This window comes from Rhincodon typus, unplaced genomic scaffold (assembly GCF_021869965.1).
Source record: "Rhincodon typus isolate 14 unplaced genomic scaffold, sRhiTyp1.1 hic_rhity00000051, whole genome shotgun sequence".
NCBI lineage: Eukaryota > Metazoa > Chordata > Chondrichthyes > Orectolobiformes > Rhincodontidae > Rhincodon > Rhincodon typus.
Window position 1 is genome coordinate 1,154,950 of NW_025965689.1, and position 12,244 is coordinate 1,167,193.

Consider the following 12,244-nt stretch of genomic DNA (forward strand, 5'->3'; position numbering starts at 1 on the left):
TGAATAAAGAACTCATCTCTATTCCAAAACGAAGACTCCTCGATTGAAAACAGTCTTCCCCATTCTGGACTTACCCTTAGGAGAAAATATGTCCACATTCACCTTGTCAAAACCAATTCAGGATATTAAACACGAGTCTAATTGCAACTCATTTTTCTGAACACGTGAGCATTCCCGAGGCTGTCCAAAATATCCTCATAAGGCATCCCACTCACTCAGATATCAGTCTACGGAACCTCCACCGCACTTACACCCTTCCTTCAATAATGAGACCAAAACTGCACACAGTTGTGGAGGTGTGGTTTCACTGATGCCCTGTACAACTGAATCATCAACTCCTCACTTTTCTGTTTGATTCCACTCGTGATAAACAATAGCATTCCATGAGCCTTCTTCATCACTTGTTGTTAATTATATACCAATGTTTTATGTATCACGCACCAGACCCCCAAGATATCTCAGCCCCACAAGATTCTGCACCTGTCCTCTGGTCTGATTTTCTTTTCTCATTTTTCCCCTGGAGCGAACAATTTCACATTTTGTTATATCATAGCTCACCTGAAATATTCATTCAAAAAGGCTGCAGACTGACGCAGGGAAATTAAGTCTTCTTCACAGCAACCTTCCCTGATAGCTTTGTATCAACACAAAGCGTAGCTACCATGACTTCATTCCCCTCATCCAAGTCATTGATATAAACTGCAAAAGGTTTTGGTTCAGCAGAACCCTGTGGCTCCCCACTTATCACATTCTGACAATCTGAAACAGACCCATTTATGGATATTCTCGGTTTTCTGCCAGCCAGCCAATCCAGTATCCAGGCTGGTAGGTACCACTAAACCAGTAGCTCCCACTCTAAACAGACACCTTTTCCATGGTACCTTGTGAAATGCCTTCAAGAAAGCCAAGTACAATATATCATCAGGCTCCCTTTATCCACAGCACATGTCACTCCTCAAAGAATTCCACTAAATTGGAGAAACACAATGAAGTAGTTGTTCCCTTAGTTGAAGGCTGAATAACACTGGGCATCATTTTCCAGTGAAAGGCAGAAGTTTTACAGGGGAATGGAGGAAAGCATTTTTCACCTAAAGGGTGGTGCAAGTCTGGAATGCACTGCCTGGGAGGGGCGTTGATGAGATAAGCCTCACAACTCAACCTCCACCGCTCCAGGGAAGAAAACCCCCAGTCTTTTCAGCCCCACCCCACAGCTCAAACCCTCCAATACCGGCAATATCCCTGTAAATCATTTCTGAACCCTTTCAGGATTCACAACTTCTTTCTCATAGCAGGGAGACCTGAACTGAATACAGTATTCTAACTATGTCCTGTACAGTCGCAACATGACATCCCAACTCCGATAACTCAATGCAGTGACAAATGAAGGCGAGCGTACCAAATGCCTTCTTCACCATCCTGTCTACCTGCAACTCCGCTTTCAAGGAACTATGCACCTGCAACCCTAAGTGCCCTTGTTCGGCAACACTCCCCAGGGCCCTACCATTAACTGTCTAAATCCTGCCCTGATTTGCCTTATTGAAATGCAACACCTCACATTTATCTAAACTAAACTCCATCTGCCACTCCTCAGCCCATTGATCAAGATCCCAAACTACTCAGTGAAAATAGCCTTCTTCACTGTCCACTAAGCCACCAATGTTGGTGTCATCTGCAAACTTACTAACCATACCGTCACATCCAAATCATTTGTATAATTACAAAAAGCAGTGGACCCAGCACTGATCCTTATGGCACACCACCTGGTCACAGGCCTCCAGTTCAAAAGACAACCCTCCACCACCACCCTCTGTTTCCTACCTTGAATCCAAATTTGTATCCAACTGGCTCGCTCTTCCGGTCCTCCAATACGATCTAACCTTGCTATCCAGTCTACCATGCGGAACCTTGTTGAGCGTTTTGCTCAAGTCCATATAGACAACGTCTACCGCCCAGCCTTCAATCTTCTTTGCCACATTTTGAAAAAAACACAACCAACTTACTGAGACACGATTTCCCATGCACAAAGCCACGATGACACTCCCTAATCAGTCCTTAACTTTCTAAATGCATTTAAATCCTTTTTGTTCACTTTTATTTCTTCAGTTTCTCTTTAATTCATGCAGAGGTAGTGGGCATCGCTAGCAAGGTCAGCATTCACTGACATCCGTAAACTGCCCAGAAGGCAGTTAAGAGTCAACATTGCTGTGGGTCTGGACACGTAAACCAGACCAGTTCAGGATGGCAGCTTTCTTCCTTAATGAACCTTAGTGAACCAGATGGTTTTGTTCCTAACAATCGACAATGGATTCATGACCATCGTTAGACTTAAAACCAGAGTTTTATTCAATTCAAATTCTACCATCTGCCATGGCAGGATATGAACCCAGGTCCCCGGACTAATAGTCTGGTGATAATACCTCCAAATAATTGATTCTCATCTCCTAAATGACAGATCAACCTAACTGGCCTAAAGTTTCCTGTTGTCTGCCTTCCTTGCCTCTTTAATACAGGGGTTGTATCTGCTATTTTGCAGTGAGGCAGAAACTTTCCAGAATCTAATGCATTTTGGAAAGTTAACACCCATGTTTCTGCAGCAACTGCAGAACATTTGTTCGCCAAACCATTTTTTTTTGTTATACACTCTCTGGAGAGTGTTTTTTTGAACGACCCAATCTTTTGTAGAGTCCAGCTCCCATTGACAACTTCACACTGGAAACTGCGGGGCCCAGCTGGCTTTGAAAGGCCTCAGGGTAAACTTAGCAGCTTCTCCTCCATCACCACTCCAGCTCAATCTGATGCAACAAAGACTTTCAAAAGCTAACTGGAAAAGCCCCTGAAGAGGAAAGAAAAGGGCAAATAATAGGAATCGCTGATTTGCTTTGAGAAAGGCCAGCACAGACACAATGGACAGAGTAGTCTCCTTCTCCATTGTAATCAGTGATTTTGTGTGACTCAATAGGAACCAATAGGCCACAATCTGTGACCAACACCCACCCTGTCAGAAATGGGCTTTTAATTCATCCGTCTGTGTTTCTAGACTTGGTTCTGAGAGCAAGGTCCAGGATGGGGTTGAAGAACCTATCAGCCATGAGTGAATGGCAGAGCAGACTCAATGGGCCAAATGGACTAATTTCTGCTCCTATGTCTTATGGTCTTATTATCAAAAGAGCAGCAAAATACCGCAGTTGCTGCAAGTCTGAAATAAACAGAAAATGCTGGAAAATCGCAACAAGTCAGGCAGTATCTGAAGACAGAGAATCAGTAAACGTTAAGGGTGTGCAGAATAAGTTACAAGGAATAAAAAAAAGGTTCAGAACTTGAGAGTCAATATAACCTCAGCATCGGAGAAATGAAATGAATTGAATAATGCAGACAACTCACTGAACTATGTACAAAGAACAATCCAGTAGTTAGATTACATAATTTCAACTTCACCAGCATTAATTGGTGTAGTCATGGTGCAAACAGTTTAGAGGGGCAGATTTATTCAAATGTACTCAGGAGTGTTTTTTATATCAACATGTAGTAGCTCCAACATGTGACAATGTAGTGCTGGATCTAATTCAGAGAATCCCGACAGTGCAGAAAGAGGCCATATGGCGAATCTGGTCTGCACCGACCCTCCGAAATCATCTCACCTAAATCCAGTTTCCACCCTGTCCCCATAACTCCACATTTCCCATGGCTAATTCAACTTGCCTGCACATCTCTGGATTTTACAGGGTTATTTAGCATGATCAATCCATCTAACTTGCACATCTTTTGACTGTGGGAGGAAACTGGAGCACCTGGAGGAAACCCACACAGACACGGGGAAGAATGTACAAACTCCACACAGACAGTCACCCAAGGCTGGAATCGAACCCAGGTCCCTGGTGCTGTGAGGCAGCAGAGAGGGAAAACGGACTGTCTGCAAGAAAGGGCTGTGGGTTGGAGAAAGGCAAATTGTTTTAAAATAAGGCAGGGTCAGCCTTAGACAGCTTTGTGTGGGTAAACTTCAGCAGAACAGTGGGGCTGTTTAAAAAGGAATTAGGTGAAACATGTTCCCTTTGGGGGAAATGTAGGAGCATTTAAGAAATATTCTGCTGGACCCTTGCGATGCAAAGGCATACAGGGCTATGGGCCAAGTGCTGGAAAATTACAATAACTACTTCGTTGTCTATGACTGGCGCAGACTCAATGGGCCGAAGGGCCTTTCTGTCCACTCTAAACCTCTATAACTCTGTGACTCTATAAAAAGCCCAGAGAACTTTGGATGCCTACGAAATTTCAGGACTGAATAAGAAGCGAAGGAGAAGCTTTTAACAGGTACAAAGGGAAAAAAAGTGACGGAGGTCCTGGAGGAGAATAGAAAGGACAAGGGGGAAACATAAGAAAGAAATGAGGACAGCAAAGTGGGGCGTAATAAAACACTGGCAGGGAAGATTAGGGAGAATCCCAAGATATTCTACAAGGATATCAAGGAAAGAGCATAACCAGAGAAAGAATCAAGCCCGTTAGGGACCAATCTGTGTGGAGCTACAGGACGTTGGCAGCATGTTAAATGAGTACTTCACATTTGTCTTTACCCAGGAGGAGGAGGATGATAGAATCATACAGTACAGAAGAGGCCCAATGGCCCAGCAAGTCTGTAGAGCCAAAACTATCCCGCTGCTGACACTAATCACACACTGGGCTTATAGCCTTGAATGTCGTGACATTTCCAGAGCTTGTTCAAGTAGTTTTGAAAAGTTGAGCTTTCGTGCTTCAACTTCCTGCCCAGGGAGTACATTCCAGGCCCCCATCACCCTCTGGGTGAAAAAGGTTTTCCTTCAATCCCCTTTAAATCTTCTACCATTCACTGTGAAGTATTGCCCCCTTATTCTTGACCCAAATGGAGTTTAATGCGGAAAAGTGTGAGGTGATTCACTTTGGAACGAGTAACAGGAATACAGAGTACTGGGCTAATGGTAAGATTCTTGGTAGTGTGGATGAGCAGAAAGATCTCGGTGTCCATGTGCATAGATCACTGAAAGTTGCCACCCAGGTTGATAGCGTTGTTAAGAAGGCGTACAGTATGTTAGGTTTTATTGGTAGAGGGATTGAGTTTCGGAGCCATGAGGTCATGTTGCAGCTGTACAAAACTCTGGTGCGGCCGCACTTGGAGTATTGCGTACAGTTCTGGTCACCGCATTATAGGAAGGATGTGGAAGCATTGGAAAGGGTGCAGAGGACATTTACCAGGATGTTGCCTGGTATGGAGGGAAGGTCTTCTGAGGAAAGGCTGAGGGTTTTGAGGCTGTTTTCGTTAGAGAGAAGAAGGTTAAGAGGTGACTTGATAGAGACATACAAGATGATCAGAGGATTAGATAGGGTGGACAGTGGGAGCCTTTTTCCTCGGATGGTGATGGCTCGCACGATGGGACATAGCTTTAAACTGAGGGGTGATAGATATAGGACAGATGTCAGAGGTAGGTTCTTTACTCAGAGTAGTAAGGGCGTGGAATGCCCTGCCTGCAAAAATAGTAGACTCGCCCACTTTAAGGGCCTTTAAATGGTCATTGGATAAACATATGGATGATAATGGAATAGTTTAGGTTAGATGGGCTTCAGATTGGTTTCACAGGTCGGCGCAACATCGAGGGCCGAAGGGCCTGTACTGCGCTGTAATGTTCTATGTTCTATGTTCTTCAGCTGCTTTCTATCCACCCTGTCCACGCCCTTCATAATCTTACACATCTCTATCAGGTCGCTCCTCAGCCTTCTCTGCTCCAAACGCAACAACCTAAGAATATCCAGCCTCTCTTCATAGCTGAAATGATCCAACCAGGCAACATCTTGGTGAATCTCCTTTGCACCCCTTCCAGAGTAATCACATCCTTCCTACAGCGTGGTCATGAAAACTGCACACAGTACTCCAGCTGCGGCCGAACCAACGTGCTGTACAGCTCTGACATGACCTTCCTTGTTACCAAGTTGCGTAGAGTAATCGTGAATTGGAAAGCAGGAAACAAGAATTTGTTTGCGCGGTCCGTTTAAAAGATAGAGTGCTTTTCTAAGATGAGAGACTTATACAGAAAATGGGTCTGTAAGCAGCTGCCGATTTCAGACAGTACTAAAAATGGAAACATGTACTGATTGGTTGCGTAATTGGAATCCTATGGCTTGTTTTGATGTTTTGGCAATGAGTCGGAAGCAGTCAATTAACTTAAATCAAGCACTGAGGGATTGAAAGCCAATTGAATTTAAATCTGACGGTTTTGACAACCTCGGACCGATGCAATTGTAAGAAAAGGGACGGGTCATCATGGGTATATATAAAGAGCACATTTGGAAAATCGGCAGAGAGCCAACTGCCAGCTGAAGGGTGTGAGAGCTAACCACCATCTGAGAAATAAGCACCCAGCTCACACAAGAAATCACTAAGTTCTCTAAGAAAGCACCATCCGATCCACAAAAGGTACCACCACGGCACTTCTAGCAAAGAGTCTTCACTGAGAAAACATCTCTGATAGTAGAATCAGCGGAAGAAAAGTGTTTGTGGCGTGAGATCAACAGAAGGAAGAGCGTTCCAGAGACACATTCTATGCAAAGTTGGAGAGATTATGTTTTAATTTATTGTTGTCTTATTAATTGGGCTTATAATAAGTGGGACTTGTGTTTATTTGGACAACATGCCAGGAGAATTCAGTTCAGTTAGGGAATAGATTGTGCCTGGTGTATGGGGTGGGGTGGTGGGGCAAAAATTGTTCTGTTTGTCAGTAATTCTGTTCATTTGGTCATTGTTAGGGTTAAATAAATAAATTGTTCTTGTTACTTGTGATTGAAACAGTGGAGATCAGGGATTTTCTTTCTTTTAACCATTCTTTTATCAGATTACAAAGCAAGCTTCTCTGGGTGTTTCAAGGTCATTATTAGGAGGGAACCTCTACTCCCATAATAACAGATTGGGGCTTCTGTTTTGGGTTAATTATCCGAAGGGTTCGACCTTCCCCCGCTTCGTAACAGCCTGCTCTTGGAATCTGTGCAATGACCATTAAAGGCAAGCGTCCCTTGTGCGTTCTTAACTACAGGAATTTATCTGTCCTGCCACCTTCAGGAATATGTAGACGAGCACATGAGGTCTTTTTGTTCGTTTGAGCTTCCGAATGTTTTGCCATTCATGGAGTCCACTCTTGTCTTGTTCCTTCTTCCAAAGTGCATCACCTCCCATTTAACAGGGTTAAATTCCAACTGCCACTATTTTGCCTTCTGACCAATCTGTTCATATGTTCCAGTAACCTAACACCTGTCTCCTCACTGTCAAACACCCGACTAATTTTTGTGTCATTCACAAACTTAGTCATCATTTCTCTCAATTCTTATCTACATCATGTACGAATATCACAAAAAGCACTGATCCCTGTGGTATGTCACTGCACACTGCGTTCCAGTCACACAAACCACCTACTACCATCACCCTCTGTTCCCCAGTACTGAGCCAATTCAGCTTGGCAAGTTACCATGCATCCCATCAAGGATTGATTAGGGACAGTCAACGTGGTTTTGAGCACGGGAAATCGTGTCTCACTAACTTGACTGAATTTGTTGAGGAAGAGACGAAGAGGATTGATGAAGGCAGAGCAGCCGACGTAGTCTATATGGATTTCAGTAAGGCGTTTCACAAAATTCCACACGGTAACCTGGTTAGCAAGGACAGATCACACGGAATACAGGGAAAACTAGCCATTTGGATACTCAACTGGCTCGAAGGTAGGAGGCAGAGGGTGGTAGTGGAGGAGGCTTGCTTCTTGAACTGGGGGCCTATGGACATCGGTGCTGGGTCCAATTCTTTTTGTCATTTCTATTAATGATTTGGATGTGAATATAGGAGGTATGGCTGGCAAGTTTGCAGATGACAGAAAAATTACTGACGTAATGGACAGCCAAGAAGGTTATCTAAGAGTACAACGGAATCTTGATCAGATGGGCCAATGAGTTGTAGATGGGAGTTTAATTTAGGAAAATGTGAGATGCTGCATATTGGAAAGGCAAATCAGGGCAGAACTTATACACTTAATGGTAAGGTCCTGGGGAATGTTGCTGAACAAAGAGACCTTGGAGTGCAGGTTCATAGTTCTTTGGAAGCGGAGTCGCAGGTAGACACAATAGTGAAGAAGGCTTTTGATACGCTTGTCTTTATTGGTCAGTGCATTGAGTATGGGAAATATTTGGTCATGTTGAGGCTGGACAGGATATTGGTTAGGCCACTTTTGGAATACTATGTTCAGTTCTGTTCTCCCTGCTATCGGAAGGATGTTGCCAGGGCTGGAGGGTTTCAGCTAAAGGGAGAGGCTAATAGGTAGCGACTATTTTCCCTGGAGCATCAGAGGCTGAGGGGTGACCTTATAAAAGTTTATAAAATCAGGATGGGCACGGATAGGGTGAACAGCCAAGGTCTTTTCCCCAGGGTAGCAGAGTCCAAAACTAGAGGGCACAGGTTTAAGGTAAGAGGGGTAAGATTTAAAAGGGACCCGAGGAGCAACCTTTTCATGCAGAGAGTGATGCGTGTATAGAATGAGCTGCGAGAAGTAGTGGTGAAGGCTGGTACGATTACAACAATTAAAAGGCATCTGGATGGGTACATGAATAGGAATGGTTGAGAGGGATATGGGCCAAATGCTTGCAAATGGGACTAGAATAATTTAGGATATCTGGACAGCATGACCGAGTGTGACCGAAGGGTCTGTTTCCATGCTGTACATCTCGATGACTCTACATCGACATTGACATTGACTTCATCAGTCGAGGCACAGATTAGAAGAGCAGGGAGGTTATGTTGAAGCTGTACAGAATTTTGGTCAGACCACAGCTACAGTACTGTATACAGTCCTGGTCACCACATTATAGGAAAGATGTGACATTATAGGACAGATGTGCAGCTGACAGGAAAACTGGTTACATTGGTGATAGTGAGGAGGATGCTCTCAGGCTACAGTCTGATATTGATCAACTGGTAAATTGGGCAGAGGGGGCTGTGTGGTCATGCATTTGGGAGGTTTCAGATATACATAATTCTGACAGTTATAGACAGTGCAGATCATGAGAATCTTTTCCCTATAGTAGACATGTCTAAGACCAGAGGGCATAGGTTTAAGGTGAGGAATAAGTGGTTTCGAGGAGATCTAAGGGAGAAAAAGAATTCACCCAGAGAGTGGGAGAAATATGGAACGCACGGGCTGAGATGGTGATGGGGGCAGGTACTCTCGCAACATTTAAAAAGCATCTGAATGAACACTTAAAAAGCCAGAACATAGTAGTCTATTGACCAAGCGCAGGTAAATGGGATTAGTGTAGTTTGGAGTTTGTTGGTCAGTATAGACACAGGGGACCAAAGGGCCTGTTTCTATGCTGTATGACTCTACGACTCACTGTAACTCAATTCTATGGGCTAAAAGATACTTTTCTGGTGTTAGGTGACAGATCAGCATTGAATGATGGAACAGGATCCAGGGACTGAATGGCCTACTCCTGTTCCTGTAAGATTACGAGGGTCACAGACAGGGTGGATAGGAAGCATCTGTTCCCTTTAGTTGATGGGTCAATAGGACATCATTTAAGGGGAAAGACAGAAGATTGAGGGAATTTGATGAAGTCTATGTTTTTCACTCGGACGATGGTGGGTATTTGGAATACACCAGCTGGGAGGGTAAGTGAAGCAGGAAACTTCACAACCTTTAAAAACGTACTTGGCTGAGCACTTGAAACATCATAACTTTTAAGATGATGGGCCAAGTACTGGAAAGTGGGAACAGAGTAAATTAAGTTTTTTTTTGGTGCAGACTCGATGGACCAAAGTGCCTCTTCTAAACTATATGATTCTATGACTCTACAATTCCTGACGGTGAGAAGTACAAAGGGAAGATGGAGCTGCTCAGTCAGCAACGCACACTTGGATGATGGGCAATGACAGAAACTTCAGAGATTCAGCAAACAAACAAACATTAAACAGAGCAGGTTAGACAATGGCAGAGAGCTGATCAGGGAGGATAGAGGCGACACACAGTAATGGATGGCTTCAGATCCACAGTAAAGGAGTTACACCAGCCTCAGAGAGGTGGATCCTCCCACAGATAACTGGCACACACCAAAAACCTCAAAATTGTAGAAGAATGGTCAAAGCTCCTCACTGGTCAACAACTTCACTGTCTGCAATTTGAAAATCTCCCGCTGGAGCCGGCATCTGTAAAGATATCAGAAACACCGGAGTCAGAAAAATCCCACATTTGAGGAAATCCCTGGGGAGCGGGTGATGTCATTGTGCAATTGTCAGTGTGTAATGACATCACAGCCACAAACAGAGAGCATTCTGGGTCTGTACAAACCAGTGATCACCCACACATTCTGAAGGATGGGAGGGTCCCTGGGAGGGTGGAGAGGGGCTTTATCAAAATGGTTTGAGGGATCGGGGATTTTAGTTGCAAGGCTGCATTCAAGAAACTCATTGCTCCAAGGTGAATAAAGGACACGGGGGGGGGGATAGCGGTATAAAAGTTATGACAGTCAGAGGTTTACAAACAGAGAAAGAGGTCCTTCAGCCCATCAAGGCTGTGCCAGTCAGAAACAAAGACCTTACTGTTCTCCTCCCATTTTCCAGCACTGGCCGAGAATCCTGTGCTGCACACACACACATCTAAATACTTCTTCAACGTTATGACTGTTTCTGACCCAACTACCTTTACAGGCAGCAAGTTCCACATTCCCACTGCCCTCGAGGGGAAAAATATTTTCCTCACATGCCTTCTAAAATCTCCTGCCTCTGATCGTAAATTTATGCACCCTGGTCATTGATCCCTCCACCGGGGGAGAAGTTTCTTCCTGACTAACGTGTTGATAGAAATCAAGTTAATTAGAGCAGGAGTGGGCCATTCGGCCATTCGTATTATCACGGCTGATCATATAACTCAACTTACCTTCCACATGTTTTGATTCCTTGAGCCAAATGCTATATCCGAATCCTTCTTGAAATCACACAATGGTTTGGTCTTGACAGCTTGCTGTGGTAGCAAATTCCACAAGCTCACCCCTCTCTGTGTGAAGAAATTTCTCCTTACCTCAGACCTAAAAGGTTTACCACATACCCTGAATCTGTGATTCCTGTTTCTGTGCACTCCTGGCAAGGGGAACAACCTACCTGCATCAAACCTGTCTAATCGTATTAAGATTTTGTATGTTTCTCTGAGACCACGCCCCCCCCCCCCCCCACTGATATTATCTGTTGGAATTTGTCAAAAGCCTTCTCAAAATCCACATAAACCATGCCCACTGATTCCCCCTCATGAACTCTGCTAATTAATTCTGAGAAGAATGCCAGGAGATTTGCCAAGCGTCATTTCCCTTCAGAAATCCATGCTGACTCTGTCCAACCCAGCCACTGTTTTCCAACTGCTCTGTTATTAAGCATTTAAAAGAATATCAAACCACAAATCAAAAGGGAATGAAACTGGTCAGAACACCAAGCATCAATCCAGGCAGCAGAAGCAACAATGGCACACCGCCCCTTATCTGTCCTATTAAGGTCTCCTTACTGCAAACTTGGAACGATATTGCTGTTCCTGTATTGTTGGGTGGGTCACAATCCTGGGGAATATATTGGATTAATGGTATCAGTGCTGGACTATTAATTCAGAGATTCAGGGAATGTTCTGGGAATCCAGATTCAAATTCTGCTATACGCCTCATCACGGATACATCTCAACTCTGCTCCTCTCAATCTCCTCTGCTCCAAAGAAAACAATCCCAGTCTGTCCAACTTTTCTTCACAACTAAAACTCTCCAGCCCATACGGTATTCTGGTAAATCTTCTCTGTGCTGTCTCCAGTGAAATCACATCTCTCCTATTCTTTGGAATCCAGAACTGCACACAACACTCTAGCTGTGGCCTACCCAACTATATATACGTTTCCAGCATAACCTCCCTGCCCCGAAACGCTATGCCTCGACTAATAAAAGCAAGTGTCCCATTTGCCTTTTAACCACTTTACCTGCCTGTCCTCTTACCTTAAGGGATGGATGGACTTGCACAGCAGGGTCCTACGGATCCTCAGTCTGACAGATCCTCAGTCCTACATTGTTATTCATGTATTCCATTGGCTCGTTTGCCCTGCCCAAGTGTATCACCTCTCACTTATCTGAATTAAATTCCAACTTCTACTGATCAGCCCGTCTATATCCTCCTGTAATCCAAGTACAAAAGAACTAGCAGGAGTAGCAATTCAGCCATTTA

At 44.2% G+C, this 12,244-nt stretch overlaps 2 protein-coding genes and 1 pseudogene across 3 annotated transcripts in view; 2 read left to right on the plus strand and 1 right to left on the minus strand.

Moving 5' to 3' along the window:
• The window catches only part of LOC125488120 (histone H1-like), a 212,594-nt gene that overhangs the window by 34,072 nt on the left and 166,278 nt on the right, over nt 1-12,244 (plus strand). The window lies entirely within an intron of this gene.
• The window catches only part of LOC109935230, a 125,057-nt pseudogene that overhangs the window by 31,907 nt on the left and 80,906 nt on the right, over nt 1-12,244 (plus strand).
• The window catches only part of LOC109926790 (zinc finger protein 239-like), a 34,140-nt gene that overhangs the window by 17,726 nt on the left and 4,170 nt on the right, over nt 1-12,244 (minus strand). Inside the window, exon 2 of one of the 2 annotated variants that reach the window (XR_007266231.1) lies at nt 10,107-10,201. The exons of the other annotated variant lie outside the window; for it this stretch is intronic. The gene's annotated coding sequence lies outside the window, so the exon portion shown is untranslated. The remainder of the gene's footprint in view (nt 1-10,106; nt 10,202-12,244) is intronic. 2 annotated transcript variants of the gene reach the window in all.